We start from the raw sequence: 27,814 nt of genomic DNA on the forward strand, positions 1-27,814 counted from the left end.
CTCGAAGCTCCGCGGGCCCCAAAAGCCTGTGGCCTCGGTTGATGCGTGGCGGTCCATAGGTCGTGGGTGTCTCCACTTCCCCACGCTGCCCTTAAATCCACCTGGCTATGCGGCCCCACCTCTTGCACAGTTATTCTTCCCTCGCCATGCCCAGCTCTTCCAATCTCCTTGCTCCTTCGACGTCCTGCTCCGCTTTCCCAATCCAACTTGTGCTCCGCCCACTTCACCGCCATGGTGCCAAAACAGGCCAGGAAGGGGAAGAAAACCTTGTCCTCGCCAACTGCGCCTCCATCCTTCGAGCCGGTGCTCGGCCAACCTCGGGTGCTCAACGACGAGGCCATGGGAAAGGTGCGCCCCATGCTCGCCTCCAGCTTCAACAAGTGGGGAGCCTGCGTCTCGCTCCAGCATGGCTCGGGCAGTCACCGAGGTTCCGATCTTCATTGATGCCCTCTGGGCTGGCCTGCTTCCTCCCTTCTCCGCCTTCTTCAAGGCGGTGCTCGAGCATTATCAGATCCACATGCTCCATCTCGACCCTCAATCTGTGACCCTTCTTGCCGTCTTTGCTTTCGTGTGTGAGGCCATGGTGGGCATCACCCCCTCCGTGGCACTCCTCTGCCACTTCTTCTCGCTGCATCTCACCGGTGCCCGGCAGAGCTCAGGGTGTGTGGGCTTCCAGGCCGTGGCTGCGACAGCAGGCATGGGGATCGAATTCGAGCTCCCTTCATCTGCGAGCGAGTTCCACACACGACGGGTGTTTGTTGATGCCGGCGTGCTCAACCCTCTGCTCCAAGCTCCGGTGGGGCCTGCCATTCCAAACTCCGGCTGGGGTCACCAGAGGCTCGCGAGCCCCTGTCTTGCCCCTGTCTGGGCCAGGCTGCGGTGGTTGAAGGACCTTGGTGTGACTGCGCCCATGATGGTGAGGGAGTTCGTCAGGCGTCGAGCTGCTCTGCTTCAGCACCATTCTCGCCCGATGTGGGCCTTGCTCAGCGGACAGGACAACATGAGGTTTCAGGAGGAGGGGCTTCCTCTTGCTGCGCGGCAAACAATGCTCACAGTCCTATCTGGTGTCCCTCTGCCGGACAAGATGCCCAGGAAAAGCTGCATGTTGTACCGCTGCGAGAACAAGGTCACATTTGCCGCGAACATGCCTTCCTTTGATGAGTGGGGGCTGCGCCCAATCGGCTTGGTGGGGCCCCGCGAGAATCCCGTCATCGTGGTCCCCGTCTTTGCTGCCGGTGCCGAGCTCGCCCCAGGTGATGGTGCGGGGGAGCGAGCGGCGACGGTGGCCGGCTACTCAGATGTTTAGGAGCACATGCCGAGCGGTGATCCAGGGGCGTCGTCCTCGGGAGCTTGCGACGCCCCTCCTGAGGCGTCGGTCGCTGATGAGATGCGGCTTGCAGCTCCCGAGGCCGAGGCTCGAGGAGCCTCGGGAGGTCGCAGCGAGAAAGAGCCAGGCTGTTTGCCGCAGCTGGGCTCCCCTGAAGCCATCCCTCTTGGTTCTTCTTTGGCTCCGCCGCGCTCCGGCCGTCACGTCCAGTGCTTCGGTCGCCTTCGTGTGGACTTCGAGGAGCTTCGCAAGAGGAAAGGACCCCCTAGCGGTGGTAGCTTCTTCGGACCATTGAAGCGATGGAAGTACATCACTATCAACGAGTAAGTACCTTATCTTGGTGATCTTCTATGTGTCGCCTTCCTTTCCTGACGATTGTCCCCTCAGGTCCCCTTCTGCTAAGGCCGCGAAATCTCCAGAGAAGCAACTCCCTCTCATCCCATCGCACCCGCCAAGCTCCAGCACTACAGGCTCGGACGTTGCCCACGGCGTGGGGTCAGCCATGGGAGTTGGTCCGTCATCAAGGCGCCTCGAGCTTGCGCCTTCGTCCTCCTTTCTTCGCGGCCTTGCTCGAAGCGCAGCAGGCGTGCCAATGGCTCCTCCCCTGGTCACGGTTTGTAGCTGGCTAGCCTCGATCCTGGAGTCTTCTTCAAGCAGCGGGCCTTGTTCGGTTCGGGCCCCTCGCGAGGGTCAGCTGGCGCCTGGGGCCGTGCCAGTCCCCAGCCCCCAACCGGGAGGTGGTACGCCACTTGATGCTCCACCCGCAGCCCCCAAGGTGGAGGAAGAGGTGGGCCGAGCGTTCGAGCTCGAGCGCGGGCATAGCATGGTCCGCCACGAGCTCTTCCAGGAGGCGATGGGCGTGATGAACCGCCTTGGTGAAGAGCTTGCTGGTGTCGACTCGCGTCTTGAGGCTGGAGGTCCTCGGTTGGTGGAGGAGCGGCGCAAGCTGCGAGTGGCCATCAACCTTGGTTGTTATCATCATGACCTCGAGAACGTGAAGGCCGAGGCGTCCCTCAAGATTTCCAATGAGGCCCGCTCGCGAGCTTTGGAAGAAGCTCACAAGGCCGATCGCCGCCGCGAGGCTGCGGAGGAGCGCGCGTGGGAGCTCCAGGCCTGGAGCGCGTCCCTTGAGCAGAAGGTCGAGGCACGCGGGGCCGCCCTTGCATCGTTGAGGGGGACGCCTGTGGAGGAAGAGGAGGTCCGGCAGCGCGAGGAGACGCTGGCCCTAGAAGCCATGGAGCGCAGCCTCGAGCTCGAGCGACTGGAGACGGGGGAGCGTCAAGTCGCTCAAGTTGAAGATGTCGTCGGGGCCCACGAGGCCAGAGTCGAGGAGGAGATCAATCACCGGGTGGCCGAGGTTCGCGCAGATCTGGAGGGCAGGTATGACTTGAAGTTGAAGCTCGCCGGTCAGGAGGGTGCGGGCAGGGCCGCCGCCCTCAGGCCCAGGTTGGACGAGGCTGAGAGGCGTGCAGAGGCCACAACTGCCGCCCTGGTTACGGTGCAGGCGGACTTGGCCTCCGCCCACGCCGAGCTGTCTTCCCTCCAGAGACGATTTGATGATGTCGAGGCCGCCACACAGCAAAACAGGGAGGAAGTGCTTCAACACCGGACGCTGGAGCGCGAGCACGCTCCTATGCTTCATGACCTTCGGAACAAGGCCGACACCACCCTGGGTTACATCTGCGACGAGAACGCCCCAACCCCTCACTCAAGTGACTATGCCATCCACCTGACCTTCTTCACCGAGGTGGTGACGTGCCTGGAGGTTCAATCTGCCAGAGCTCGGCAGCTTGTGGAGGAGAGGGTTCGTGGCCTGCTTTAGCGCGCCTTCTCCCGTGTCTTCATCCACCTTCTGAACGCCGACCCCAACTTCGACTTTGATGCCGCCATTGCCCCTGTACCCATGGCTGTCCGGGGCAACCTGGCGTGTTGGGTAGAGGACCATGTCAACGCGTTGGTCAGGGCCTTCACCTCGGAGAACGATGGGGTAGTGGTCGTCGCAGACGAAGGTGACGTGGTCAACGACGGCGATGGGGGCGTCGCTAACAGCGGCGATGATTCCGACGAAGATGATGACGATGCGAGTGACGCGTCCGTGGACGATGCAGCGAGCGATATCTCTGGCTGATCCCATATTCTCATGTTGTTTTATTCTGCACGCAAAACTCAGGCGTGGCCCTTGGGAAACTTGTAAGAGCATTTTGAGAGGGGGAGCCCCACGTGTAAGCAAATTGCAGTTTTTTCTTTCCTATGCGATGTGAGTATGAGTCCTCGTGAGCTCATGAAGCTGGGGGTGAGCTCCCCGATGTGGTTTACCTTAGTCAGCGCCAGCTTAGGGCCGGGTCGTGAGGCGACGAGTTCCTGAGAATCCTGCGGAGCTTATCGCCCCGTTTGAGGGGGTCCCGTAAGAGGTGAGCACCAGGAGCAGAGCTAGCGCGGGTTTGATGAGCGTGCGCTCTGCACGGTCCGGCTCGCGAGGAGCCTTGCGAGGGAAAGGCGATGGATGCGAGTCCCAAACCAAATGAGATCCAGAAGGCAAGAAATGGCTCGAACGAGAAAAGGCACCCCCCGCGCGCGCGATAAAATGTCAGCTTCAACTTAAATCCAGATCCAGACAACAAAGCCACAGAAAGAGAGATCCAAAGCAAAAGGATCTTCAAGTCTAGTCACCTAGTCTAGTCTTTGGGTCTTCAAGTCTTCTCACCAGTGTGGAGCTAAGTGCTGCCACTAGGCGTGGGAGGGAGCCCCAGGGCCTGAGTCCGGCACCCCTAAGACTCTGGGGCGTGTACGACCCCAACTCATTATCACGTGAGAGTGTCACGGGCGTCGAGCTTCACAGGCACTGGGCCTTCTTCACAGGTACCGGCCTTGCTTCATATCGCCAGACGAGGGCCCCGCCTTGCGCCACCCTTGACCTCCTTTGAGCCGACTGGAGACCAGGACGACACAAAGGAGGGAAAGAGGACGCCAGCGGTTCCCTCGGCGACCACGGGTCCTCTGCCGAGGGAAGGGTTGTTGAAGCCACCCTGGCAGAGGGCCTACCTCCGGGTGTCCCCTGGTTTCGCGTGCCTTGGGGTGGGGCCTTGCTCCTGGCTCCCTCCCTCCCGGCGGCCCCCAGCGTGTCTCCCTTGTTGAAACGGGCGCCGTCGTGCCAGGGTCGTCGATCGATGCTGCAACCTGATTCATCTACAGCCCATGGTTAGCATAAGCCTATTCCTGAGAGGTTAGCAGTACCCTATAGTTGCCGCTGCTGGCGCGATAATTGTGGTTCTCCGTTGGCTCTTGGAAGGCTTCAGCTCCCAGCGCCCCTTCTCCCCAATCTTCTCCAATGAATGAGCCGATGTCGTCCTCTGGTGCGTAACCTTGGTCCATCATGCGGGGCACGTAGGATTCCAGGGCCGTCACCCCGAACACCTCATCGTGGTGCCCCACGCTCCATGTTGCTCCGCCCATGATGGCGTCCTGGGGATGATAATATGGCATCCGACCGGGACCATGGGGGTGACGCTTGCACTCGTGCTTGTCGAGGGCAGCATGGGGGGCTAGAGCCCCCTACGCCGTCGGCCGTGCTGATGTTGACAAAGCCCCCGGGCATAGTCGATGGCGCGCAGATGTGGTGAGGCTTGCCGCGCGACCTTGAAGTGGCCTGGGGGGGAGTCGATAGCGGAAGGGTGGCGCTCCCGACACCGCTGCGTCCAGTAGCTCAGCAACACGCTCAAGCAGTGTGTCCCAGCGGCTCTCCATCAGCCTGCATCGCAGTAGCTCCCTTGCCACTGTGCGTGCCGCCCGCATGTTCGCTTGCTCCCGCCGTGAGTGCGGCGCTGTTGCTGCAGCGTGACTCGCTGCTCTTGATGCGGCTCATACTTGCCGCGGGGTGAGGGTGGATGACGCCTGGCCGTGCTGTCCATGCCCGGCAGAGCTTGGTGGCGCCCGTGCCGCTTGGGATGCGGGGTCGAGACCTTCATGGGTAGGCGGTGCCGTCCGGACCGGCCAGGCTGCCCAGCGGTCGGAGCCGGCCCTTGGGTCGCCAGACATCATAGCCGGTGAACGTCGGGGAGCTGATTGGCGGAGAAGAAGCTCTGGTGCACCCCTACTTGGCGCCAAATGTCGGATGTGGGGTTCCGGCTAACCCTTAAGGTTCGAACACTGGGGTGCGCACGAAGTCTTTCCCTCCTACCGATCTACACTGTAGCTCGCTAAGATCTTGCGGACGAACTCGACGAACTCACAACACAGAAAGACACGGGGTTTATACTGGTTCGGGCCACCGTTGTGGTGTAATACCCTACTCCAGTGTGGTGGTGGTGGATTGCCTCTTGGGCTGATGATGAACAATACAAGGGGAAGAACAGCCTCCTAAGGTTGAGGTGTTCTTGTGCGTATGAACTTGTGGTGTGTAGATTCCCTCAAGCTAAGATTAGATGCCCCTACTATGGTGGTGGCTAGTCCTATTTATAGAGGCCCTGGTCCTCTTCCCAAATATTGAGCGGGAAGGGAGCCAACAATGGCGGGCTAATTTGAAGGGGGACAACTAGTACAAGCTATCCTGACAAAAGGTAGTCTGCGCCTGTGAAAGCCTCTGGGGTGACGCCATCTTGGGCTCCATGATGACCTCCGCCTTGCCGTCCGCCTGGTCTTGGTCTTGTTGCACCGAAATGGCAACCTTTGCCTGAGGCCTCGGTACTCCACGGCTGCGCTTGCCTCCTTTGCACCAAAGGGGAAACAAGGACGCTGCGCGCGCTGGCGCCCGCCTGGTGTCGATCGTCATGGCTTACGTCACGAGAGCCTCGTGAGGTTTGCCCTGCCTTGATATCTCCGCTCCTCATGAGCCTGCCTAGCTAGGCCACTCCATAGGAGGTCTTGCATCGTCTGACTCGCGAGGCTTGGACCCTCGCGAGGGTCCTGGCTGCCTTGTTGATGAAGATGGGCCGTACGACCTGCTGCTTGGCCACGCCGCGGGCCGCAGGCAGGCAAGTCTGGGGACCCCCGTTCCCAGAACGCCGATAGGTGTTACAAGAGTTGATCTATCACGAGATCATGATGGCTAAACCCTAGAAGCCTAGCTTATATGACTATGGTGATGAATGTCCTTTCCGGACTATCCCCTCCGGTTTATATAGACACCAAGGGGATCTAGGGTTTGCATAGAGTCGGTTACATAAGAAGGAATCTTCATAGTCGGTCGCCAAAACTTGCCTTCCACGCCAAGGAGAGTCCAATCCGGACACAGGTATAGTCTTCGGCCTTCATGTCTTCACAGCCCATCAATCCGGCCCATGGATAACAGGTCGTACGCCCGAGGACCCCTTAGTCCAGGACTCCCTCAATCTCCCTCTCGCAGATCTAGTCCCTGTATGAGCAGGATTGGCCTCGATCGGCAATGATGTGCTAGCATAAAATTTCCCCAATCCCAACAAGGAGGAGAGGGTATGCTTCATCCCATTTCTCTTGCGGGGCTTGGGATTAACAATCCATCCCTTTCTCAGGGGCCTGTTGGAGTTCTACAGAATCCAACTGCACAACCTCACCCCAGGTTCGATTCTACACATATCGGGTTTTGTTACTCTCTGCGAACTGTTTCTGGGCTGCGAGGCCCATTTCGAACTATGGAGAAAGTTCTTTTGCCTTGTCCCTCGCCACTAAGGGGGTTCCATATTTGATGTCGGCGGCACCAAAGTATGACGCATAGCCGGATCAGGCTGCCCTATTGGAACTCCGAGGGAGGTATCCCAGGAATGGTCTTCGGAATGGTTTTGTATTGAGGATGTCCATCTTTCGGACCTAGTTCGGCGCGGCCTCCCCGAATACTCTAGTGCTCCTTTGAAGAAACGCCTCAATTGGCACCCCCGTACTCCCAAGGAGGAAGACAGTGCGGAAGTAAAGAGGTTGGTCAACAAGGTCAGATTACTGGCTCATTTCGAGCTCTCGATAATCAAAGTCATGGCCATCGCAATAAAACAATGTATTCAGCTCCTTCAGTCCAGAGTTACTCCTTTATGGTGTTCTAACATAGCAGACAACGCATCTCGTTACAGATGCAAGGCCCTAGATACCCCAACTGAACTAGCCATAATCCTGGCTGATCTATATAAGGGGGAGAAAGAAGACTTCTATCAGCGTTCTGGGAACGGGGATCCCCAGAGTTGCCTACCTGCGGCCCACGGCATGGCTCCTCAAGTGGCCTGGTATGGCCCATCTTCACTAGCAAACACTCAAGACCCTTGCGAGGGGCCATGCCTCGCGAGGCGGACGACACAAGACCTCCCCAGGGGCAGCCTCGCTAGGCTGGCTCGCGAGGAGCAAAGAGATCAAGGTGAGGGGCACCTCATGAGGTTCCCATGACGTGAGCCATGACGACCAAGGCCAGGCGGGTGCCAGCAGGCACAGAGCACCAGTTGCCTCTTTGGTGCTAAAGGAGCAGGCGTAGGCGAGGAGTCTCGAGGCATCAGGCAAAGGTTTCTATATTGGTTCAACAAGACCAAGACCAGCAGGACAGCAGGATGAAGGTCATCACGGAGCCCACGGCAGCATCACCACCAGAGCCTTTAGCAGGCGAAGACACCTATTGTCAGGATAGCTTGTAGTAGTTGTCCCCCTTCAAATTGGCCTATGTGGGATCCCTTCCTGCCTAATATTTGGGAACTGGACCAGGGCCTCTATAAATAGGACTTGCCACCACCAGGAGGCGGGATCAGATCGATTCCACCCTCATACGCACCAGCTCACCGAGCTGAAGAACACCTCTCCTCAGGAGGCTGTTCTTCCCTTATACTTGTTCATCCTAAGTCTACAAGGCAATCAACCACACCACACTGGAGTAGGGTATTACACCACATCAGTGGCCCATACCAGTATAAACTCTTGTGTCCCTTGTTCTTCGAGTTCAACGAGCTGAGCTTTGAGATCGTGGTGAGTGAGTGAGCTAGGGGGAAGGAGGGATGTTCGTGCGCACCCCAGTTCGAACCTTAAGTGTTTTGCCAGAACCTGAAATCTGACATTTGGCGCGCTAGGTAGGGGTGCGTCGAAGCTTTCCTTCCATCGATCCACGCTCCACCGCCTCCATGCTTTGTCCCCATGGCAGGCGTTGCTCCTTCGGCTGGGACAACGGGCACCCACGACGGCGCTAGGGTACTCGGTGCTTTCACCCCTGCCTTGCGGCGGGTGCAGTGGCTACACAAGTTCAAGACAGAGACGCCGCCTCGCTATGACGGCGCGACAGATCCTCGGCCTTCCTGCTGGCATACGAGGAGGCCATCCTAGAAGCTGGAGGCGACGACAAGGTCATGGCCAACTGGTTCCCCATCGCCCTCGCTGGCGTGCCGCGTGCCTGGCTGCTCATCCTCCCAGAATCCTCAGTGGCGTCCTGGGAGGAGCTGCGCGACCTCTTCGTCGCACGCTTTGTGGCACCAACGCCCATCGCCGTCGCAGCCCTCCTCAGCGGCTCACAAGCACAGCCCTCGGACCGCCACACCAAGCAATTCTTCCGCTAGAACGGCGCTGCCTCCATGCAGCAAGGAGCTCCCCCGAGTTGGGCGGCTGATACGTCTCCGGCGTATCTACTTTTCCAAACACTTTTGCCCTTATTTTGGACTCTAACTTGCATGATTTGAATGGAACTAACCTGGACTGACGCTGTTTTCAGCAGAATTGCTATGGTGTTATTTATGTGCAGAAACAAAAGTTCTCGGAATGACCTGAAACTTCATGGAACATCTATTCGGAAATAATAAAAAATCCTTGCAAAAGATGAAGACCAGGGGGCCCACCACCTGTCCAAGAGGGTGGGGGGCGCGCCCCCTACCTCGTGGGCCCCCTGGTGCTCCTCCCACCTCGACTCCAACTCTATATATTCGCTTTCAGGGAGAAAAAAAACTAGAGAGAAGAATTCATCGCGTTTTACGATACGGAGCCGCCGCCAAGCCCTAAAACCTCTCGGGAGGGCTGATCTGGAGTCCGTTCGGGGCTCCGGGGAGGGGAATACGTCGCCATCATCATCATCAACCATCCTCGATCACCAATTTCATGATGCTCACCGCCGTGCGTGAGTAATTTCATCATAGGCTTGCTGGTCGGTGATGGGTTGGATGAGATCTATCATGTAATTGAGTTAGTTTTGTTAGGGTTTGATCCCTAGTATCCACTATGTTCTGAGATTGATGTTGCTATGACTTTGCTATGCTTAATGCTTGTCATTAGGGCCCGAGTGCCATGATTTCAGATCTGAACCTATTATGTTTTCATCAATATATGAGAGTTCTTGATCCTATCTTGCATGTCTATAGTCACCTATTATGTGTTATGATCCGTTAACCCCGAAGTGACAATAATCAGGATACTTACCTGTGATGACCGTAGTTTGAGGAGTTCATGTATTCACTATGTGTTAACGCTTTGTTCTGGTACTCTATTAAAAGGAGGCCTTAATATCCCTTAGTTTCTGCTAGGACCCCGCTGCCACGGGAGGGTAGGACAAAAGATGTCATGCAAGTTCTTTTCCATAAGCACGTATGACTATATTCGGAATACATTCCTACATTACATCGATGAATTGGAGCTAGTTCTGTGTCACCCTAGGTTATGACTGTTACATGATGAACCGCATCCGGCATAATTCTCCATCACCGATCCATTGCTTACGAGCTTTCGGTATATTGTTCTTCGCTTATTTACTTTTCTGTTACTACTGTTACAATCACTACAAAATACCAAAAACATTACTTTTGCTATCATTACCTTTTGCTACCATTACCACTACTATCATATTACTTTGCTACTAAACACTCTTTTGCAGATATTAAGTTTCCAGGTGTGGTTGAATTCACAACTCAGCTGCTAATACTTGAGAATATTCTTTGGCTCCCCTTGTGTCGAATCAATAAATTTGGGTTGAATACTCTACCCTCAAAAACTGTTGCGTTCCCCTATACTTGTGGGTTATCAAGACTATTTTCTGGGGCCGTTGCCGGGGAGCATAGCTCTATTCTTTGAGTCACTTGGGATTTATATCTGCTTACCATTATGAAGAACTTGAGAGATCCAAAAACCAAGATTTATCCCTCAACTACGAGAGGAGGTAAGGAACTGCCATCTAGCTCTGCACTTGAGTCACCTTTTATTTTGAGTAAGCTTGCGACACCTAAACCCGCTTCTACTATTCGTTCTGATATGTCACTTGTTATTGATGATGCCACTTCTTCTATGCATGATACTTATGATGAAACTACTTCTATGCTTTATACTACTGTGCCACTTGGTGAATTTCTTGATGAACAACTTGCTAGGGTTAGAGGGAGTGAAAATATTGAATCTGATAATATTGATGAAAGTGATGTTGAAGACTCACATGTTATTCCTGAGGGTTATGTTTTTGAAAAGTAAGCTGCTCTAGCTATTATAGCTTGCAAAGATAGATACGAACTTAAGAGGTATTAGCTAAATGGAATAAGAAATCTCAAAATGCTAGGATGAAACCTGACCCTGCTTTTGCTACTTCACCTATCTGTGTTACTGATAAGGATTACGAATTCTCCGTTGATCCTGATATAATTACTTTGGTTGAATCTGATCCTTTTCATGGCTATGAATCTGAAACTATTGTGGCACATCTTACTAAATTAAATGATATAGCTACCCTGTTCACTAATCACGAGAGAACTCGTTACTTTTATATCCTTAAAATATTTCCATTCTCATTAAAGGGTGATGCTAAGATATGGTTTAATTCTCTTGATCCTGGTTGTGTGTGTAGTCCCGAGGATATGATTTATTACTTCTTTGCTAAATATTTCCCTACTCATAAGAAACAAGCTGCTTTAAGGGATATATATAATTTTGTGCAAATTGAAGAAGAGAGTCTCCCACAAGCTTGGGGGAGGCTTCTCCAATTACTTAATGCTTTGCCTGACCATCCTCTTAAGAAAAATGAAATACTTGATGTCTTTTATAATGGACTAACAGATGCCTCCATAGATTACCTGGATAGTTGTGTTGGTTCTGTTTTCAGGGAAAGAACGCATGATGAAGCTGAAATTCTATTGAATAATATGTTGAAAAATGAAAATAATTGGACACTTCCTAAACCAACTCCTGAGCCTATTCCTAAACCAACTCTGAAGAAGAGGGGTGCTCTATTTCTCAGTCCTGAAGATATGCAAGAGGCAAAGAAATCTATGAAAGAAAAAGGTATTAAAGCTGAAGATGTTAAGAATTTACCTCCTATTGAAGAAATACATGGTCTTAATTTACCGCCTGTTGAAGAAACATATGATCTTAATCCATTACCTATTGAAGAAACTCATGGTCTTGATAACCCGACACAGGTAGTAAAGGTAAATTCTCTCTATAGACATGATAAAGCTGAAATCCCATTTACTAAATTTGCTAGCCCATTCTTAGATGAGTTTGATAAATTTATGGCTAAGCAAGAAGATTTTAATGCTTATTTTGGTAGACAATTGAAATACAATTCAAATATGCTTGAGCACTTGGGTGATTATATGGCTAATGTCAAAGGTGAACTTAAACTTATTAGTAAACATGCTTCTATGGTTACCACTCAAGTAGAAAAAGTACTTAAAGCTCAAAATGATTTGCTCAATGAATTGAATAGTAAGAATAATGATAATGCTGTTAGAGTGGCTACTAGAACTGGTAGAATGACTCAGGAACCTTTGTATCCTGAAGGCCACCCTATGAGAATTGAGCAAGATTCTCAGAGAAATAATGTAGATGCACCTAGTCCTTCTAATAGGAAGAAAAAGAAAAATGATAGGACTTTGCATGCTTCCAGTAAACCTATTACTGAAACACCTGAGAATCCAAATGATATTTCTATCTATGATGCTGAAACACAACCTGGTAATGAACCGGAAACTAGTGATAATGTTCATGAAGATGCTCAACCTAGTAATGATAATGATATAGAAATTGAACCTGCTGTTGATCTTGAGAACCCACAATCAAAGAATCAACGTCATGATAAGAAAGACTTTGTTGCTAGGAAACATGGTAAAGAAAGAGAACCATGGGTTCAGAAACCCATGCCTTTTCCTCCCAAACCATCCAAGGAAAAGAATGATGAGGATTTTGAGCGTTTTGCTGAAATGATTAGACCTATCTTTTTGCGTATGCGCTTAACTGATATACTCAAAATGAATCCTTATGCTAAGTATATGAAAGAAATTGTTACAAATAAAAGAAAGATACCGGAAGCTGAAATTTCCATCATGCTTGCTAATTATACCTCTAAGGGTGGAATACCAGAGAAACTTGGAGATCCGGGAGTACCCACTATACCATGCTCCATTAAAAGAAATTATGTTAAACCTACTTTATGTGATCTTGGAGCCGGTGTTAGTGTTATGCCTCTCTCTATATATCGTATACTTGATTTGAATAAGTTGACACCTACTAAAATATCTTTGCAAATGGCTGATAAATCAACTGCTATACCTGCCGGTATTTGGGAGGACGTGCCTGTTGTAGTTGCAAACGTTACTATTTTAACAGACTTTGTTATTCTTGATATTCTCGAGGACGATAGTATGTGTATTATTCTTGGAAGACCCTTTTTGAATACTGCAGGGGCTGTTATTGATTGCACTAAAGGCGATGTCACTTTTCATGTTAATGGTAATGAGCATACAATACACTTTCCGAGGAAACAACCTCAAGTTCATAGTATCAACTCTATTGGAAAAATTCCATCGATTATATTTGGAGGTTTTGAATTTCCTCTTCCTACTGTCAAGAAGAAATATGATATTCTTATTATTGGGGATGTGCATATCCCCATTGAGGTAACATAGTGTTATTCGAAATTTCTCCGGTTCCATGTTATTCAGAATGAGTTCATTAACAAGACTTGATCAACCTTGTTAGTGGATTCCTTTTGATGAGCATGAGATGGATGAAACTAGAAGGCACAACCTTCTGTACCCTCCTCTTACTTTCTGTTATTTATTTTAAATAAAATAAAAATAAGTATTTTCTGTCTGTTATCTGAATTATCCGTGCAATATAAAAATACCCCAAAAATAAAAGTTCTCCAAATGCCCTGAAATTTAAATATGATTTTTTTCTGGAATATTTGAGAATATTTGGCACTCAGAACACAACAGGAGGAGCTGGCACCTGGCCATGAGGGTCAAAGGGCGCACCCTACCCCCCCTGGGTGCACCCCCTGCCTCATGGGCCCACGGTGGCCCTCCTCCACTTATCCTTTCACCCACACTCCTTCTTCCTCCCACAAACACGAATATCCAGCTCAAACCCGAGTCCAAGCTCGTTTTGCTGCCATTTTCGATCTCCTTGCTCAAAGGAGCTCTCACAAAACTGCTTGGGGAGATTGTTCCTTGGTATGTGACTCCTCCATTGGTCCAATTAGTTTTTGTTCTAGTGCTTTATTCATTGCAAATTTGTGCTGCCTAGGTGACCATATTCTCGAGCTTGCATGTCAAATTTATATGGTTTCAAGTAGTTTTGATGCATGATATAGGCTCTAGGCACTTGTAGGAGTAGTTGCTATCAATTTTGTTGAGTTTGGTTTACTTTTATTTTGAAGTTACTAAAAATTTCAGAAATTTTTCAGAGGAAGAAATAGGCTTAGGAAAATGTACCAAGGTGGTTCTTCAAGGAAGCAAGGGCCCAGGCTTGCAATGCGTGATGCTGATGAAGAGCCACCAAGAGACGCTCCAGTGCGTCTTTGTGAATGGCCTTCTGAAAACTTTATGGATCGAGCGGGAATAAAGGAAGAATTTAACGCATGTTTGCATAACGCGGATCTTGTGAGCTTCGAGGAAGAGAAGTGCAGCCAATATCACTATCTCACTAGTTCCTTTGTGAGGAGGTTTGAATTTTCATCTTCACGTAATTCCCCAACTGTCCTATTTGATCTTTATGAAAAATCTTATACTATGGACTTAGAGGATTTTACCACTGCTTGCAAACTTCCACAATGGGGCAGTATCAGGGAACCTCGAAAATATGAATTTAGAGATTTTCTTGCTAGTATAACTGTGGGGGGATCTAGAGATATAACACAAGCTACCAAGGGGAGCATTCATTTTCCTACTATACATTATTTTGCTCTCTTCGTAGGTAGATGCATTAATGGTAAAGATGAGGCATGTCACATGTGTGTCCCTGACCTCAGTATTGTTAGGAGTGTTGTGTTAGGAGACAAATCTTATAATTTGGGAGCCATTGTTACACGTAGGTTGCATCTTAATAGATTTAATGGAGATTTCTTTGGTGAAATTTATGCAACACGCTTAGCTGATTTTCTCGGTGTGACCATACGCAAGGATGATATTGAACTGCCTCCCGCTTACCTAGATTTTAATGCTATGGTTCACCACCAGTTTGTTGAGAGGAGTGAATCACCTCTCTAGTATCGACTAATCTTTGACAAACGACGTGCTGTCCATATTACTCTCCCTGCTCCTGCCTTCTTTGATTATCAGGCAAAAGGAAGATATGTTATTACCAGAGAGGAGGCAGATGAGTATGAGAGGAGGGCTGAGGCCGCTCGTCGCCATGCTGCAGCTCAGGAGGCGATAGCCGCTGCATCGTAGTACGACCCCAACTATTATTATGGATATGCGCCAGGCTAGCCGTGGCCATAGACCAACTTAGGCCAAAAGCCTAAGCTTGGGGGAGTACGTATTTCCCACCGACATTACATTCATGTTCACACACTCATTGCTAGATGTCGGTGTTCATACTTTTTCATTGTATCATCCATGCTAGTTTATTTTTCTTTTTATGCTTTCTTCTTGTGTGTTTAATAAACCTTAAGAAAAACCAAAAAAAATTAGTTGTAGCTTTTAATTAGTTTACTTTCCATGCTTGTAGTAGTAATTAAAAAGAAAACCCAAAAAGATTTCATGTTCTTCTTTTGCTTGTTGGGAGCTTTCCCATGTAAATAGTTTTATTTCTTTTCTTTTCTTTGGGGGTCGATAGGAGAAGACCATGATTAAATTGTTGAAGCGGCTCTTATATGCATTATTGTTGATCTGACAAAAGAGCCCATATTGCCTTGTCTTCTCCTGTTTATTGAATGATTGCAGATTCCAGCTTAGTCCAATGCACGCGCACTATTATTATTATTATTCACATCGTTCTGTCGTGCAAGTGAAAGGCAATTATGACGATATATGATGGACTGACTGAGATGAGAAAAGCGGGTATGAACTCGACCTCTTTTGTTTTTGTAAATATGATTAGTTCATCGTTCCTGATTCAGCCTATTATGAATAAACATGTTTGCAATGACAACTAGAGATCATAGTTTCTTGTGCCATGCTTGATTAGCCAGGAGCTTATAATGGTTTACCTTGCGTGCCAACATGCTATTAAAATGGTTGTGATGTGGTATGGCAGGTTGGTATCCTCCTTTGAATGATTTAAGTGACTTGACTTGGCGCATGTTCACACATGCAGTTGAAACAAAATCAACATAGCCTTCATGATATTTATGTTCATGGTGGATTATATCCTACTCATGCTTGCATTCGGTGTTGATTAATTTTAATGCATGTTCATGACTGTTGTTGCTCTCTAGCTGGTCGCTTCCTAGTCTTTTGCTAGCCTTCACCTGCACTAAGAGGGAATACTGCTTGTGGATCCAACTCCATAAACCCCCAAGTTATTCCATATGATTCCACCATACCTACCTATATACGGTATCTACCTGCCGTTCCAAGTAAATTTGTCTGTGCCAAACTCTAAACCTTCAAATAAATATCATGTTTTGTATGCTCGAATATCTCATGTATCAATTGGGGCTGTCCATATCTTCCATGTTAGGCGGGTTATTCTCAAGAGGAGTGGACTCCGCTCCTCACTCATGAGAAAGTGGCTGGTCACCGGGATGCCCAGTCCCATGCTTTATGCAAATCAAATCAAAATAATTTCAAACAAAACTCTCCCTGGGACTCTTGTTAGTTGGAGGCACTCCTTGTTTCGAGCAAGCCATGGATTGATGCTTGTTGGTGGAGGGGAGTATAAACTTTACCATTCTGTTTGGGAACCGCCTATAATGTGTGTAGCATGGAAGATATTGCCATCTCTTGCTTGTTATGTTGACAATGAAAGTATACCGCTCAAAAATATTATTCATTGCTATTTTAAAACTAAGCTCTAGCACCTCTACAAATCCCTGCTTCCCTCTGCGAAGGGCATATCTATTTACTTTTATGTTGAGTCATCATCCTCTTGTTAAAAAGCACTAGTTGGAGAGCACCGCTGTCATTTGCATTCATTATTGTTAGTTTACATTGAGTATGACTTGACTGGATCTCTTTTACCATGAATTATAATGTCTAGTCAGTCCTTGATCTTTGAAGGTGCTCTGCATTTATGTTTTGCGGTCTCAGAAAGGGCTAGCGAGATACCATCTTGTTATGTCATATTTTGATTGTTTTGATAAAGTGTTGTCATCCAAGATTTATTATTATTGCTCGCTAGTTGATTATGCCATTGATATGAGTAAACTAGAGACCTAAGCATTATTGTGAATGTGGTTAGTCATAATCTTTGCGGAAAACTTGAATGCTGGCTTTACATATTTACAACAACAAGAGCAAACAGAGTTAGTAAAAGTTTTTCTTTATCACTTTCAGTTTATCAACTGAATTGCTTGAGGACAAGCAAAGGTTTAAGCTTGAGGGAGTTGATACGTCTCTGTCGTATCTACTTTTCCAAGCACTTTTGCCCTTGTTTTGGGCTCTAACTTGCATGATTTGAATGGAACTAACCCGGATTAATGCTGTTTTCAACATAATTGCCATGGTGTTATTTTTGTGCAGAAATAAAAGTTCTCGGAATGACCTGAAAATCAACAGAGATTATTTTTGGAATATATAAAAATACTGGCGAAAAGATCCATGTCAGGGGGCCCACACCCTGTCCACGAGGGTGGGGGCGCGCCCCCTGCCTCATGGGCCCCTGATGCTCCACCGACGTCCATCTTGACTCCATATATTTGTGTTCGGGGAGAAAAAAAATCAGAGAGAAGGACTCATCGCGTTTTATGATATGGAGCCACCGCCAAGCCCTAAACTCTCTCGGAGGGCTGATCTGGAGTCCGTTCGGGGCTCCGGAGAGGGGAATTCGTCGCCATCGTCATCATCAACCTTTGAATGATTTGAGTGGCTTGAGTTGGCACATGTTCACGCATGTAGTTGAAACAAATCAACATAGCCTCTATGGTATTTATGTTCATGGTGAATTATATCTTACTCATGCTTGCATTCAGAGTTGATTAATTTTAATGCATGTTCATACTGTTGTCGCTCTCTAGCTAGTCGCTTCCTAGTCTCTTTCTAGCCTTCACTTGTACTAAGCGGGAATACTGCTTGTGCATCCAATTCCATAAACCCCAAAAGTTATTCCATATGAGTCCACCATACCTTCCTATATACGGTATCTACATGTCGTTCCAAGTAAATTTGTATTTGCCAAACTCTAAACCTGCAAATAAACATTTTGTTTTGTATGCTCGAATTGCTCATGTATCAACTAGGGTTGTCTGTATCTTCCATGCTAGGTGGGTTATTCTCAAGAGGATTGGACTCCGCTCCTCACTCACAAGAAAATGGCCGGTCACCGGGATGCCTAGTCCCATGCTCAAATCAAATCAAAATAATTGCAAACAAAACTCCCCCAGGACTGTTGTTAGTTGGAGGCACCCGTTGTTTCAAGCAAGTCATGGATTGACGCTTGTTGGTGGTGGGGAATCCGTCGTCATCGTCATCATCAACCTTCCTCCATCACCAATTTCATGATGCTCACCGCCGTGCGTGAGTAATTCCATCGTAGGCTTGCTAGACGGTGATGGGATGGATGAGATTTATCATGTAACCAAGTTAGTTTTATTAGGGTTTGATCCCTAGTATCCATTATGTTCTGAGATTGATGTTGCTATGACTTTGCTATGCTTAATGCTTGTCACTAGGGCCCGAGTGCCATGATTTCAGATCTGAACCTATTATGTTTTCATGAATATATGTGAGTTCTTGATCCTATCTTGCAAGTCTATAGTCACCTATTATGTGTTATGATCCGTTAACCCCGAAGTGACAATAATCGGGATACTTACCGGTGATGACCGTAGTTTGAGGAGTTCATGTATTCACTAAGTGTTAATGCTTTGGTCTGATACTCTATTAAAAGGAGGCCTTAATATCCCTTAGTTTCCAATAGGACCCCGCTGCCACGGGAGGGTAGGACAAAAGATGTCATGCAAGTTCTTTTCCATAAGCACGTATGACTATATTCGGAATACATGCCTACATTACATTGATGAACTGGAGCTAGTTCTGTGTCACCCTATGTTATAACTGTTGCATGATTGATCGCATCCAACATAATTATCCATCACTGATCCATTGCCTACGAGATTTTCATATATTGTTCTTCGCTTATTTACTTTTTCGTTGCTACTGTTACAATCACTATAAAACCAAAAATGTTACTTTTGCTACCGTTACCACTACTATCATATTACTTTGCTACTAAATACTTTGCTGCAGATATTAAGTTTCCAGGTGTGGTTGAATTGACAACTCAGCTGCTAATACTTGAGAATATTCTTTGGCCCCCCTTGTGTCGAATCAATAAATTTGGGTTGAATACTCTACCCTCGAAAACTGTTGCGATCCCCTATACTTGTGGGTTATTAGGCACATACCTCAAAGCCTCTTAAAAGGCTAGTGTAGGCTTCGCTCAGTCCCCTTTTCGTGGACTGAACCTTTTCAATCACCGTACCAATAAGGGTACGATGTTCTTCCACAATGGTGGTGCTCTGAAGCGCTCTCACCAGAGTGTCCGATGCCTCCGCATTGACAGAGGACGCCGGTGTTGTAGGCGCGCCCCCTTCTTGCAAGGAGGGTTGCTCATCTATCTCCGGAACCGTATGGGTTTCCGTAATGACATTGGGATGGGGGCCAAACTGGACATGGCCCCTGTCTCCAGTCTTCATGGGGGTCGGTTCCCCCATGTTCTCAGCAGCCGCGGTGTCACCCTTCGGCACTGTCTTGGCAGCCTCCGACACCTCTCCCTGTTCTGGAAGGGTCCTTTGGGACGACACCTCGGTGTTGTCTGCTGTAGTGGGGGAGGAAGATGGCGGAGGCGAATCGCTCTCCATCATGTTCGGACCCAGCGAATTTCCAAAAGAGGAAGATCGCTTGGGGAGGACATGAACCGGACTGTAGCATGCAATTTAAAGCGTATTATAACTATAAGCCATAAAAGCCAGACATATATATATATACCTTTGAGTACTTACGATCCGACTAGGGGCTTCGGCCTGGGGCACCACTCGTCGGCGCCCGACTCGGACTCATCTGTAAGGGAGGTTCTCCATTTCTTGGATCCCTTCGCCTCTGGGTCGGAGGCCGCCCTTTTCTTCTTATCCCCCTTAGGGGGGATCGCTTTCCTCCTCCTCCTCTTCCTATTTGTCAGGGGAGGAGAGAGTTTTGGTGTCTTCGGACACTATGTTCGAGGCACCTTTACGGCGGAGGCCACTCTTGGCCTCCTTGCCCTTCTCCTTGGCCTTATTTTCCGGCGCCTGGTATAGCGCCGGGACCAGCATCCTTGCCAATAGAGGAATAGCTGAGTCTTCAGGCAGCGGAGCCAGACAATGAATCTGTTCCGCTTTCTTCATCCAGCCCTGCAAAAGAAAATGGAGAGTTTAGTGTGCTCCTCAAACTTGCAAAGTAAGGTTATCAAAGAACTTATGGGGGTCGCAGCGTGGGTGCTGTCATAGCCGAGGTCTTCGGTTGCCTCCGTCCATGATTTCTGAGTCTTGAAGAGCAATTTCCACATGTCTTCGTGCCTTGTGCCAAAGAACCACTACAGGGTCCGGGAACCGGCCGGGTTGAACTCCCACATGAACTCGTGACGCGCTTGACAGGGGAGAATCCGACAAAATAGCATCACCTGGATCACGCTAGCGAGGCTGGTATTTTTATCTACCATGCTCTTGATACACTTCTGCAGCATCGTCACCTCGTCGGACGATGCCCAGTCTAGGAACTTGTTGAGCGAGGATGCCAGCCGCATTGGGGGTCCGGACTTGAACTCCGTAGGAGCGATCCATGTGGAGTCACGGGGCTCTGTGACGTAGAACCACCCCTGCTGCCATCCCCTCATGGTCTCCACAAAGGTACCCTTGGGCCAAGTGATGTTGGGAAGTTTGCTCACCATAGCACCACCGCGATCCGCGTGCTGGCTGTCCACCACTTTCGGCTTCACGTTGACGACCTTGAGCCATAGGCTGAAGTGGGGGGAAATGCGGAGGAATGCCTCGCATACGATGATAAATGCCGAAATGTTGAGGAAGGAATTCGGGGCTAGATCATGAAAATCTAACCAGTAGTAGAACATGAGGCCACAGACGAAAGGATGAAGGGGAAACCCCAGTCCGCGGAGGAAATGAGGGATAAAAACTACCCTCTCGTTGGGCTTTAGTGTGGGGATGATCACTTTTTGGCCGGGAGCCGGTGGGCGATCTCCTTGACTAGATACCTAAATTTTTTTTTGTGAAATCTATCATGTAATCGAGTTAGTTTTGTTAGGGTTTGATCCCTAGTATCCACTATGTTCTGAGATTGATGTTTCTATGACTTTGCTATGCTTAATGCTTCTCATTAGGGCCTGAGTGCCATGATTTCAGATCTGAACCTATTATGTTGTCATCAATATATGAGAGTTCTTGATCCGATCTTGAAAGTCTATAGTCACCTATTATGTGTTATGATCCGTTAACCCCGAAGTGACAATAATCAGGATACTTACCGGTGATGACCGTAGTTTGAGGAGTTCATGTATTCACTATGTGTTAATGCTTTGTTCCGGTACTCTATTAAAATGAGGCCTTAATATCCCTTAGTTTCCGCTAGGACCCCGCTGCCACGGGAGGGTAGGACAAAAGATGCCATGCAAGTTCTTTTCCATAAGCACGTATGACTATATTCGGAATACATGCCTACATTACATCGATGAATTGGAGCTAGTTCTGTGTCACCCTAGGTTATGAATGTTACATGATGAACCGCATCCGGCATAATTCTCCATCACCGATCCATTGCCTATGAGCTTTCCATATATTGTTCTTCGCTTATTTACTTTTCCGTTGCTACTGTTACAATCACTACAAAATACCAAAAACATTACTTTTGCTATCATTGCCTTTTGCTACCGTTACCACTAGTATCATATTAGTTTGCTACTAAACACTCTGTTGCAGATATTAAGTTTCCAGGTGTGGTCGAATTCACAACTCAGCTGCTAATACTTGAGAATATTCTTTGGCTCCCCTTGTGCCGAATCAGTAAATTTGGGTTGAATACTCTACTCTCGAAAATTGTTGCGATCCCCTATACTTGTGGGTTATCAGCGGCGCCCAAGGCCGACCTTACCTTCGACTCGAGGGACCACCCTGTCGCCACCACCAGCTCGTGCGTGCTCCCAATGCTCTGCACGCCCACCATATGCAACATAGCCGTTACCAAGACCCTCATTGATGGCGGGGCCGGCCTTAATGTGCTCTCCGTGGAAACTTTCGGCTTGCTCCATGTGCCGCATGAACGACTTCGCCCCACCAAGTCCTTCTTCGGGGTCGACGGCGGCTCCGCCAGCCCCTAGGGCAGATCCACCTTCCTGTGACCTTCGGCCCCCGCGATAACTACTGCACCAAGCTTATCGACTTTGACAGTATCGGCCTCCCGTACAACGCCATCCTCGGGTACCCAGCCTCGGCACAGTTCATGGTGGCTACCCATCCTGCTTATAACCTCATAAAGATGCCAGGGAGCAATGGCGTCCTCACCGTGGCTGGAGACACCAAGGAGGCTCTGACGGTGCTCAAGCTTTCCTTGAGGGCTGCCGCGGCAACACACCCGGCCAACGAGGCCACTCTTGGAGCCAAGGAGGCCACGCCAGCAAAGAAGGAGCAGCTGTTCACTCAAGATCGGGCCGAGATGAAGCAAGTATCAGTCGAGGAAGGTGGACCCTTAGGAGCCACCTTCAGCATAGGCGCCAACCTCGACCCGGATCAAGAGGAGGCATTGGTGAGGTTCCTACGCGCGAACTAGGAGGTATTCACCTAGGAACCCAAGCAGCTGGTTGGAGTCGCGAGGGGGTTGATCGAGCATCACCTAAGGGTGTGCCCCAATGTTCGCCCTGTGAAGCAGAACGCGTGGCGGCAGTCCACGGAGAAGTAGTCCTTCATCATCCAGGAGACGTGCAAGCTGGAAGCAGCATGCGTCATTCGCTAGGTCTAGTACACGGAGTGGCTGGCGAATCCCGTCGTCGTGCCAAAGAAAGGCGGAAAGGAGCGCATGTGTGTTAACTTCACCAACCTCAACAAGGCCTACCCCCAAGACCCGTTCCCGCTTCCGCGCATCAACCATATTGTCGACTCCACCACCGAGTGCGACCTGCTGTGTTTCCTAGATGCATTCTTGGGATACCACCAGATCAAGATGGCGGTGGAGGATGTGGAGAAGTCGACCTTCCTGACCCCATGTGGGGTGTACTGCTACACTTGCATGCCGTTAGCGCTGCGCAACGCAGGTGCGACCTTCCAACGGCTGATGCACATCACCCTAGGTTAGCAACTTGGGAGAAACGCTGAAGCGTACGTCGACGATATCGTGGTAAAATCTCAGGAGGCAAGAACTTTGATTCAAGATCTGGAGGAGACCTTTGCAAGCCTGTGCCAGGTGGACCTGCAGCTCAACCTAGAGAAGTGTGTGTTGGTGTGCCCTCCGGCAAACTGCTGGGCTTCCTCGTGTCACACAGGAGGATCAAGGTAACCCGGAGAAGGTGAAGGCGATAGAAGACATGAGCCCACCGCAAACTCTCAAGGAAATGCAGAAGCTTGCAGGCTGCGTAACCTCGCTAGGGCACTTCACCACCAAGCTGTGGGAGCAAGCCTTGCCGTTCTTCAAGCTGATGAAGACGAAGGGCCCATTCAAGTGGACCACGGAGGCCGACCTGGCGTTTCAAGACCTCAAGAGATACCTGACCAGCCCTCCGGTGATGGTGGTGCCTCGTCCCCTCGAGCCCCTGGTGCTTTACCTTGCCGCCACTCCCTACTCCGCCAGCACGGCACTAGTGGCTGTCCGGGAAGAGCGCTAGGCCAAGGGTCCGCCGCGCCGTGCCACACCTCTAGCCAGGGCGATACGGCACCAGGAGGATACCGCAGAGGCTGTGACAATGTCAACAAATGATAAGGCCCGACAAGGCGGCATCCTCAAGCCTGCAGAGGCCCTAATGAATGATCAGGCTCCTAAGGTCCCATCACCTCAGGAGACGCCCCGACCTCCAGCAAACACGGGCTCCATCGATGCTCCCACCCTCGGAGAGCAACTAGTGTACATCATCAACACGGTGCTATGGGATGCAAGGGCGCGATACCCCATGCCATAGAAGCTTCTGCTTGCCCTCCTAGTGGCCTCACGTAAGTTGCGCCATTACTTCCAAGGCCACCCGATCAAAGCCGTCTCGGCTTACCCACTGGAGAGGGTGCTCCGGAGCCCTAATGCCGCAGGAAGGGTCACCGAGTGGAATATCGAACTTCAGGCATTTCAGCTCGAGTTCAGCACAACCAAGGTCATCAAGGGGGCCGCCCTAACCGACTTCGTGGTTGAATGGACTGACATCCTGGATCCTGAAGATGGCAGGAGTCTGTCTCTCTCACCAGGAAGTGAAGCGTCGGATGGTTGGGTCATGTACTTCAACGGCGCCTTCGCGCGCCAAGGCGCGAGGGCTTGAGCCATGCTCATCTCGCCCACCCAAGATAAGCTCTACTATGCCATGCAGCTCTGCTTCCAGTGGGGCGAGAAGGTCTCCAACAACATTGCGTAGTACGAGGTGTTGATCGCCGGTCTCAAGGAAGCGGTGGCCTTAGGATTGAAGCGTCTCATCATCAAGGGTGATTCCCAGCTCCTCGTCAACTTCTCCAACAAGGTGTACGAACCGAGGGACGAGCACATGGAAGCGTACCTCGCGGAGGTGCGTAAGATGGAGAAGCGGGCCCGACGGCGTGGCGGCTAGTCGTCTTTGCCGCTGCTGGAGCTTTCGCCGGAGGAGGAGCTACTGTAGCTAGGAGAACCACGGTCTCCACTGAGGGGAAGATCGCCCTTGTGCTTGTCACGGCCATCACCAAGGCCAAGCACCTTGCCACCACCGTCATCGTCATCAAGGCAACATCCAGAACGGCGGCCATCTTCCCCGAACACCCTCACGAAGAGGGTCGCTGTGCCGTCATAATTCAAGTGGAGGGCGCACCGCCTGCCCAGGCCACGCGCGAGGGCAAACGTCTGCCAACCGTGGTCCAGGGCTACGTTGCCCGCGACGGAGATCTCCACCGCGACCCACGAGGCCTTGCTACAACAGCCGTCCTCCTGCAGCCAGAGGCCGCCGGGACCCGAGGCCGCCAGCTCTCCGGCAAAGAAGCGCGGAAGCTGGAGCCAGGTGCCGGTCAGGTTCTCCGACCACACAACAAACTCTGGCGGCACCTCCGTTGATTGGAAGCATGGTCGCGGAGGCTTGGCGACCACACATGCCTCCCCTCATCGACGGGACCGCCACACCCCAAGAGGCTTCCACCGGGAGGAGAAACACCGCCTCGGATGCCCGGAGCGGCACCGGACCCCAAAGAGATCCGTTATCGACCATGGGGAGCTGCAGCGGGGGTCGAGGTGTGGTTGCAAGGGCGACCACCCCCCCTCTTGGGCGGAGGAGAGCCGGGGCCCTCTTGGAGAGCCTTTTCCTTCTCCGTGGTAGAGAACCTCTTCATCGGTGCCATGGATGTCGCTACTAGCAGTGAAGCAAGGAAGAAGGAGCAAGCAGAACGGGAAGACATGGGCAATGGGGGCTCCACCCCTCCCCATTTATAGTGGGAGAAGGCCAACCGACAACCCCCACGGTCGCAGGTAATGATGGCTTTTCTACATACACCAGGGACTCGTCAAGTCGGGCAGTTGCCGAGGAAGCGTGGGGAAGCGGAGATGCCCACGTCCCGTCCGTCGCCATGCGTCAATCAAGGCCGCAGGCAATTGGGGCCTGCGGCACTCCGCACTTGCCCCTTGGCTTTGCCTCGAAGCCAAGTTCGAGCGCGCCTTCGGCCCGGGGGCTACTGTAGGCGTTCTGGGAACCGGGTCCCTAGACTTGCCTGCCTGCGGCCCACGGCGTGGCTCCTCAAGCGGCCTGGTATGGCCCATCTTCACCAGCAAACACTCAAGACCCTCGTGAGGGGCCAAGCCTTGTGAGGCGGACGACACAAGACCTCCTCAGGGGCAGCCTCGCTAGGCTGGCTCGCGAGGAGCGGAGAGATCAAGGTGAGGGGCACCTCGTGAGGTTCCCGTGATGTGAGCCATGACGACCTAGGCCAGGCGAGTGCCAGGCGGGCACCAGCCGGTACAGAGCACCAGTTGCCTCTTTGGTGCTAAAGGAGCAGGCGTAGGCGAGGAGTCCCGATGCATCAGGGAAAGGTTTCCATATCGGTGCAACAACACCAAGACCAGCAGGACGGCAGGACGGAGGTCATCACGGAGCCCACGACGGCGTCACAACCAAAGCCTTTAGCAGGCGAAGACCACCTTTTGTCAGGAAAGCTTATACTAGTTATCCCCCTTCAAATTGGTCGTTGTGGGGGCTACAAGAATCACAAACTTCAACACAAGTATTTCTCAAATTCACAACTACTCAACTAGCATGACTCTAATATCACCATCTCCATATCTCAAAACAATCATCAAGTATAAAACTTTTCTTAGTATTCAATGCACTTATATGAAACCAACGTATCTATAATTTTTGATTGCTCCATGCTATTATATTATCTATTTTGGATGTTAATGGGCTTATTTTTACACTTTTATATTATTTTTTGGGACTAACCTATTAACCGGAGGCCCAGCCCAAATTGCTATTTTTTTTGCCTATTTTGGAGTTTCGCCGAAAAGGAATATCAAACGGAGTCCAAACGGAATGAAACCTTTGGGAGCATTATTTTTGGAACAAACATGATCTAGGAGACTTGGAGTGGACGTCAAGAAACAATCAAGGAGGCCACAAGGCAGGGGGCGCGCCCACCCCTGGGCACGCCCTCCACCCTCGTGGGCCCCTCATTGATCCACCAACCTACTTCTTCCTCCTATATATATATATATATATCCATATACCCCTCAAACATCCGGGAGCACCACGAAACCCTATTTCCACCGCCTCAACCTTCTATACCCAAGAGATCCCATCTTGGGGCCATTTCCGGAGCTCTGCCGGAGGGGGCATTGATCACGGAGGGCCTCTACATCAACTTCATGGCCCCTCCGATGATGTGTGAGTAGTTTACTTCAGACCTTCGGGTCCATAGCTAGTAGCTAGATGACTTCTTCTCTCTCTTTGGATCTCAATACAAAGTTCTCCTCGGTTCTCTTAGAGATCTATTCGACGTAATCTTCTTTTGCGGTGTGTTTGTCGAGATCCGATGAATTGTGGGTTGATGATCAAATTTATCTATGAACAATATTTGAATCTTCTCTGAATTCTTTTATGTATGATTGGTTTATCTTTGCAAGTCTCTTCGAATTATCAGTTTGGTTTGGCCTACTAGATTGATCTTTCTTGCAATGGGAGAAGTGCTTAGCTTTGGGTTCAATCTTGCGGTGCTCGATCCCAGTGACAGAAAGGGAACTGACACATATTGTATTGTTGCCATCGAGGATAAAAATATGGGGTTTATATCATATTGCTTGAATTTATCCCTCTACATCATGTCATCTTGCTTAAGGCGTTACTCCGTTCTTATGAACTTAATACTCTAGATGCATGCTGGATAGAGGTCGATGTGTGGAGTAATAGTAGTAGATGCAGAATCATTTCGGTCTACTTGTCCCGGACGTGATGCCTACATACATGATCATGCCTAGATATTCTCATAATTATTCTCTTTTCTACCAATTGCTCGGCAATAATTTGTTCACCCATCGTAATACTTATGCTATCTTGAGAGAAGCCACTAGTGAAACCTATGGCCCCCGGTCTATTCTCTATCATACAAGTTTCCAATCTACTTTATTTTGCAATCTTTACTTTCAATCTATATCATAAAAATACCAAAAATATTTATCTTATTATTATCATCTCTATCAGATCTCACTCTTGCAAGTGGCCGTTAAGGGATTGACAACCCCTTTATCGCGTTGGTTGCGAGGTTCTTATTTGTGTGTGTAGGTACGAGGTGACTCGCGCGTGGTCTCCTTCTGGATTGATACCTTGGTTCTAAAAAACTGAGGGAAATACTTACGCTGCTTTACTGCATCACCCTTTCCTCTTCAAGGGAAAACCAACACAGTGCTCAAGAGGTAGCAAGCAGGATTTCTGGCGCTGTTGCCGGGGAGATCTACGCCAAGTCAAGACATACCAAGTACCCATCACAACTCTTATCCTTTGCATTACATTATTTGCCATTTT

The sequence above is a fragment of the Triticum dicoccoides genome, chromosome 2A (assembly GCF_002162155.2).
Source record: "Triticum dicoccoides isolate Atlit2015 ecotype Zavitan chromosome 2A, WEW_v2.0, whole genome shotgun sequence".
Taxonomy (NCBI): domain Eukaryota; kingdom Viridiplantae; phylum Streptophyta; class Magnoliopsida; order Poales; family Poaceae; genus Triticum; species Triticum dicoccoides.